Source organism: Limulus polyphemus, unplaced genomic scaffold, assembly GCF_000517525.1.
Source record: "Limulus polyphemus unplaced genomic scaffold, Limulus_polyphemus-2.1.2 Scaffold96, whole genome shotgun sequence".
Taxonomy (NCBI): domain Eukaryota; kingdom Metazoa; phylum Arthropoda; class Merostomata; order Xiphosura; family Limulidae; genus Limulus; species Limulus polyphemus.
The window spans coordinates 527444-535703 of record NW_013665706.1 but is presented as its reverse complement, the minus strand read 5'-3'; positions in this window follow the sequence as shown (position 1 = coordinate 535703).

Below are 8260 nucleotides of genomic sequence, written 5' to 3'. Positions count from 1 at the left end.
AAAGTCAGATTATGCACAGGTTCTGTTCAGGAACCAGAAATGGAAACATTAGTCCTTCCCTTTCAAAGCATTCTCACATGGAGGATTAGGTACATTAAACCTAGTAAAAATACTGGAGTCAATCAGATGGCTTTTATAAGGAGAACTAAAACATTGCTTAGAATAAAGGGTCAATGTAAGATATGCTGATAAAACTTATACATGAAGTACATAACAAAATGATATCATGTTCATTTATATAGACGGTTGAGTAAGTTATATTAAAACGATTTTGAATATACAAACCTCTCACTTTGAACAACTAATGACTTGGGTAATGCCTGTGCTTTGAGATGGACAACTTTATTTTATATTACATTCTCTCAGTCTAGAACAGAATCTCTATAATAAATTTTAAGAATCTACAGAATTGTTTTTTGTAGTTCAGAACTGTTGTCCAACATTTTTATGTGTTCATCTTTTGATTTGTTTTGTTTGATAAATAAAGACTGATTTTTACATTGTTTATCATTGTATTCAGTTTCTTCAACTCAGTCAAGTCAGATTTTCAGTTTTAATTTTTGTGATACATATCCTGGCCATTCCTCCTGTTATTTGTTGTCACTACCCAAATGATAAGAAAATCAGTGAACTTGAAATTACCACCACGAATAAGTCCTAGCCAAAAGATATCAGTCACTGTTAGTGATTTTTTGCAACACAATGTTTAAATAATTCTTTTTATGTTTTAAAACTTTTCTAAAATAACTTTCTTACTGTAAAACATGGAAATATTATAAATAAAAGTGACTGGTTATATAACCTTGGGGTATTAACTTACAAGACTATAACTTTGGTTTCAAAAACATACTAATTTAAATGAGGTTTTAAATTAGTGTGACACTACTTAAAATTCAGATAAACCATGATAGAGAGGTTAAATAGAAAAAAATTATTAACTGCACAAATAACCCTTTATAAGGGTCCCATGGAGGTCTTGCTGATGAGCTTGAAGAAATATCTTTTTCAGGTTTTAGAGTGGAATTGTTTCTGTGATATTCTCAAACAGAATAACTGAAATAACAAACATTTAAAATGTCTATATAAAATCAGACAATATATTTTATACAGTGTTCAAACTTCTATACAACTTAAGCAGCAATGGCCATGTACTTATATCACACTCAATGGTACCATTTTCTTGCACAACTATCAGATTCAAACATATTCTAAACTCATGAATGCAATATATAACATTATACCGCAGTTAAAGTGTCTTATACAAAAGTAAATAACTTAGATACAATGTAAGATCAAGGAAGTATAATTTTGTAGTTACAAATATGGGAGTTAACTCTGGGTTTTCCATCTCTTTTATTACTTCCATCTGCTGCTAAAGAAATAGTGGATGTCTCTGAGGGTGACTGCCAAGGGTGTGGGTTACAATAAGTTGGTCGAGGAGGACTGGTGCCATCATAGTAGCCTGAAAAAAAATTTTTACTCTACAGTGTATAAAACAACTGATTGACTTACACACAGAGTACATCCTTAATGTACAATACTTTTAATGTAAAGCTGACATTTTTCAACTTACAGCACAATTGCATGACCCTTATCATTGTTCATTTCCTAGCCAGTTATAAGCTTATCAACCTTTTACATGGGTACATATATAACATGAATGTGGAACTTAGATGAAGTATCCAAGACATTAGTGTGTGAAATCTTAAGACAGTCACATTTTACTTGTAAAACCATAGACACCACCTTATGCACGAGGTTTAGGAATTTGGCTGATGATAAAAAAAAGAGCAATGCTCATAAAAATTATTCAGGTCAAAATTCACAGTGCAAATTCCAATGACAACTAAAGCAAGATTGTCAGCATTCTCAAAATATAGATAAAATATAGAGACAAGTTTAAGTATTCCTAGGTTAATGTATGTTCATGAAATATAGGTTATGGAGTTAACTGCCAGACAAAATCTTGTGCAGGATTTTCTACTACATTTATTGATTATCTGCTATTATCAATAATTGACTAGAAGTATAATTATTTTGATTTCTAAACTGAGTTGTAATAAGAAACAAAAGATTTCAAAACTTATTTATTTGATCTGGATGGTTTTAATGAACTTTATGGACCTGTTTGTAACTTATTTAAACAAATCAGTGTTCAGTTTCAAACAGGAGGACGAAGTACTGATTAAAGATCTTTCATATTTTTATACCAAAATATAAAAATAAACAAACTTTTAATTACCCCCCCCCTTTTTTATAAGCAAACACTCATTATAGTACTGGGTTGAATTTGCCATTACAATAACATAGACTTACCATCACAAAGACTCCACAAAATGCGAGAAAGTGCCTTGTTCGATTGTAGCCTATTTGTCGAGGAGAATGATCTGCAACACTGTTTACAGATATCTATATTTGTTTGTTTTTAAGTGCAAAGCTACACAATGGATTATTTGTGATGAACCCACCATGGGTAATGCATCTTGAATTTTAGTATAATAAGCCTTTAAATTTACCACTGAGCCACCAGTGAACCAGTTTCTTAGCAGAGGATTATGAGGGCAATTCCACCTTTCAATCTTCCAGTTCATACAAAAGATGTTCAATTGAGTTGAAAACTGGTGACTGTACAACTGTACTGGCCAAAGAAGATGACAGACATCATTGTCATGCTCTTCAATCAAATTAAGAATCAGTGAAGAATAACTAACATTACTATCATGCTCTTCAAGATTGAAAATTGGTGATTGTATTGGCCATGGAAGATGATTGGCATCATTTTTATGTTCTTCAATCAGATTGAGAACCAGTGATTATAGTGCCTAAGAAAGATGACTGAAATCACTGTCATGCTCTTCAATCTAATTTTGGATAATATAGCAAGATGGATTGTTACATTATCTCAGAAAAGCCCTCGTGTATTAGGATGGAAGTTCTTTATTGTGAAATGAACACATTCTCCCTGCTAAAGGAACCAAAGGACTCAAACCTTGCGAAGGAAACATTTTTTCACACCACTGCATTACATCCAGTAATTTGCAACATTAGAAAAACAAAAGCATGGTTAAATATCACTTGTGGTTTTCTCCATATTTGTACTAAAAATTTGTATTAAAAAAGACAAAACACAACTTACCAAGCTATACCACATGCTTCCATTCATTCTCCACAGTTTTACCTAACGAGAAACGTATTTCCTTTGACTACTATTGTTGTTGAACTATTGAACATTTCCTTTGTACAGCTAATACCAGAAATGATATTTTAAAACCACACTATTGCTAAATAGGCATCCACCATTATGCCCTTGGAAAATCACAGAGTATAGATTGTATGCATGCAAACAATATGTTACCTGCCTGTATTTAAAGGTTTTAAATGGACACAACACATCACATGATCTATCTAGTTTCTATATGAAAATAATGAAGTGTTCACAAATGTGGTGGATCTTAATCAAAATGTCAGTCAATGTATTAAAACAAGTAATTATACATCTACATGCACAGAGTAAAACAAATTGCTCAGACCAAACTGTAGACAATGAACATATGATATTAAGTGAGCACTCTACTCTTCTACTACCAATTAACATGTAAAAAACTTATCTATTCAATGTGTTATGCCAATCATATTTAATAATGCACTCTTAATATGCCATTTTGCATTAATACAGAAATATTTCATTGATTTGTCCGCAACAATAAAACAGCATTAATGTTATCTATTACTAGCTTACATATATATTCAATGCACAAGGAAGATATAGGACCCTCAAGGGGTGGCACAGGGGTCAGATCTGAATGTTGACTCACCTATGTTACTCCTCTGGGAACCCTAAGTTGTAATACCAGATTTGGTGATAATTAGTCTAGCAGTTCATCAGTTATAAGTGGACACAGTGACACACTCACTTTTTACATGTAATGGTTTAGAAATTACTACTTGCCAAACATACACAAAAGTTGTCATAAGGGAATAAAAAACTGCTCTTGTTGCAATAATACCTGCATAACTGAGAAATGATTGCCAAATAGCTCTTATTAATGTTTTAAGTGTAAAATCAATTTTGTTTAGTTTTCAACAATCCACTTGTTAACTTTCTAACCTAATGCAGAGTTCAGTTTTTACTCTCAAAAACCTGTAGAAGATAGACCAATGTTGTGTCAAACATTTAGTATATTCCCCAAAATAAAACCACTTCATTAAGCTTATAAATCGTTATTTGTCAATTTAACATTATGTTAGCATAATGTGCTTTTATAACAAGTATGAAATATTTAATAGCTAGTTTATGTTACAAATATATGTATATATAAACATATTTGAGCTGGCAAACTGGATAACTCACTACAGGCAGAAATATCATGTTTGGTTTTATTTACCATCTTGTATTTCAAACATTATGAAATACTAAAGGAAAGAGATGATGCAAATTACTATTGTTCTTTTTTTAGTGCAAATGGGCTATCTGTGCTATGCCAAGAATATAAATGATTGTTTGTTGAATTTTGCCCAAAGATACTCGAGGGATATCTGTGCTAGTCACCTTTAATTTAAAAGTGATAGATTAGATTAGAGGAATAGAAGCTATTCAACAACACCCATAGTTGCAAGGGCGAGCATGTTTCAGTAATGGGACTTGAATTCCCATACCGCAAAATCATGTGTCATAATCAACAGACCACATCCTGGCCTGCAAGTGATTGAAGAAAAAAAAAGGAAAATATTCATATGCGCTATAGTATATAACAAAATATTCCATTTCGACTTTTTTAAGTACATTGTAAGGACATGACACAGATATTCTTGTACTTTAAATAGTGTGTAGTTGAAAACAAAATGTTCATGGATTGAAAAAGATGTAAGATAACAAAGGTTGTTGATAAAATATTAAGAGTAGGGTTGATGAATTTAAATTATCACATAGTACAGTTATCGCTTGTTTGTTTGTTTGCTTTAAATTTCGCGCAAAGCTACACGTGGGCTATCTGTGCTAGCCGTCCCTAATTTAGCAGTGAAAAAATAGAGGGAAGGCAACTAGCCATCACCACCCTCTGCCGACTCTTGGGCTACCCTTTTACCAACGAACAGTGGATTGACTGACCATTATAACGCCCCCATGGCTGAAAGGGCGAGCATGATTGATGGGATGGTGATTCGAACCCACGACCCTCAGATTGCTAGTCAGGTGCCCTAACCACCTAGCCACAATTGTCGTCTACGTGGCAAATGTGATCTGTCTGAAAGAATGATTAAGCTAAATAAGTCAAACTGAAGTTTTACTCAGTTAAAACCGGTAAGGTAATTCTATAAGTGGCAGAGAATAGTTGGTTGAAAATCAGAAAAATAAAAACAAAGAACCTTATATAAAGGTACTGCCTAGAGGGGTTTTTATCTGACTACAGATGACGAATTTACTTAAAGGTACTATTCTGTCAAATTTATGAAAAAAATATATTTTAAAACAAACTGCCAATTGTAAACATTTTTACTATATAAACGCGATATTATTCACCTGCTTTATTATCTTGTTTATATATATAAATCCCTCGTATATAACTACTGTATCAGAGGATTGATTAACTAAATATCATAGCGTACATTAGTATCTATTAAATATACCTGGCAATGGTGTGGTTAAAAACACCTACTGTTATAAATTATGATGTGAGCGGTTCCGCTTCACCCACTATTCGTTGCTAAAAACAGTAACCCAAGAGTTGGCAGTGGGGGTGAGTGGCGTTGACTAGCTGCCTTCTCTCTAGTCTATCATTTCAAAATTAAGGACGGCTAGCGAAGATAGTCCTCGAGTGGCTTTGTGCGAAAATTCAGCAACGACCACAAATCATCTTTTAACTATTTTCCTACGAACCATTACGCAAAGGTACGAACGGCATTAAATTTCCACTTTCATTTGGTGTCGGCTTCACGATTTGTGGCGGAAAAAAATCGAAATAGTGCCAAACTTGAATCACTCATTCGACTGCTTAACCATTTAAACTCGAACTTGATGGGGAAGGAGCATCTGAGGTCTTCTACCAAATTTTGTCGTAATTGATTTAGCTAGTTCTCCATAACAACTTATGACACCAGACAATGAAAACTGTACAGAAACTGCTAGTAACGTAAAAAAAAAAAAAAAAGCTTTTTAAAACCGGTCTTTCAAAAATCTAAGAACAATGTAGTAAAATGAAAAGTTATTATATTTATACTTTTAGCCCACAAGAGAGTAATGCACCGTAGGAATATTTAGAACTACTGCTAAAATTTATGTGTACAGGCGACAGAAAGCACAGTTCTGTAAAGCTCGAAACCAATTTGCGGGGTTGTGTTACGACACTTACAAATATATTTGTCGTAGCTGGATTAACTAGTAAGTAATATATTTTGTCCCGACCACGGTATGCATTACCAAATCCGTTTCTTTCCTGTTGTATTGTTTTAACAAGAATCATGGTACGTCACTCAAAACTGAGAACTGTTTTATTTCGCTCTACCAATAACCACTATTAACAATGATCGATCATGTCTTGTTCTATTTTTTTTGGAAACGTGGCGCATTACTAAGTACAGGTCACTAGCGCTGATCATGCATACATGGTTGCCATGTGGCTATTTCAGTTTTCAGAAAATAAGAAATATTCATTATCTTTCTCTCTTTTCTCCACTAGTACTTAATATTTGTTATGTATAAAGTAACAATATCAAAAACATCTTAAAAGGTTGTTTTTCACACTGAAATTCTTTCAGATATACATTATTGGTCATATGATATTATTATATTATTTATGAAATATACAAACGTTTAGCCAAACACTTCCTAAAATTTATCAACAATTCTTCTTCTCAGGACCGGTATTTTGGTCTTTAATAGACCAGGGAGGGTCAGGTGCTAAAGACCTCTTCCTTCCATCAACAATTCGCTCATATTTATGTTTGTATTTGAATTTCGCGCAAAGCTACACGAGGACTCGTATGTTTAACATCATTTGAAAGTCTGAATGTGATTGGTCAAAAGCAGTAACATTATTCACACTGGTAAAAATTACAAATTCCGGTTGAGAAATCGAGAAATTATATTATATACATAACTTTGTAAAAATCTGAACATGTTACTTATATCCACGCCCTTTTCATGAGTCTTTTAATGAACATCAGTCAAATTATTCATCAACGAATACTGTAAATGTCTACAAAATCAAGTCGAAGAAATGTTCACAAATATACATTTCTGCAATGTAGATACCAAGTCTTAATATCGGTCGAATAATTTTTACATTACATTGAACCGTTAAATCGAATTCGAAATGTATCGTTAACTGTTACAAACATAAATAAAAATTTCCAGAGATCTGTGGCGCATGAAAACAAAAACGAATGAACCAGAGATATACCTTACAAGCACAAGGATGTTAGTGTTGATGTACACGAACCGTAAACCATTCTTAATAACAAAGAACAATCTAACAATAGAATATTTTTTCATCTAATAGTAAGGAAATTCTGCCACCTTACCGTACTAGTAAGATAAACGATTTACAGGCGCTGGTTATTACAACAAGAGAAAGTTAGTTCGTTAGTTATTTTTTTGCTATTAAGTACAAAGCTACATAATGGGCTATCTGTACTCTGCCAACCCCAGGTACTGAAACCCTATTTGTAGCGTTATTAGTCCGCATACTTGCTGCTGAGTAACCGAAGGGGTGGGGGCACAAATGAAAGAACAGGTGCATTTGCAAATACAATAAGGAAAAATATTTAACGTCAGCAAGACGTTACAGTTGCGCCCTAAAACTGATATTAAGGCTACTGAGCTTTGCTACTTGTCCCCGAGTGGCACAGTTGTATGTCTGCGAACTTACAACGCTAGAAACCGGTTTCGATACTCGTGGTGGACAGAGCACAGATAGCCCATTGTGTAGCTTTGTGCTTAACTACAAATAAACATTGTTACTTTCCCTTGTAAAGTTTTTTTTAATTAACAGAAAAATTGCTTTAAGTTTATTACATTCAGTTTCCGGATTAAAATAAGTGTTTACTTCCCCTCATGTAATTAGTTGTTACTGACCGGTTTACGATATGAATAGCAAAATCAAAGTAAACCTATACAATAGATAGTAATTGCCATCGTACCACTATTTCAGTAAATTGTTTTGGAAGGCCGTGCAACACGATAAAGTTAGTTACAATTAAGCATTGCATCAGACGAAGCACAACGGCATAAAATAAAATTGGTGTTCTCCCTTAGGTCTGTAGA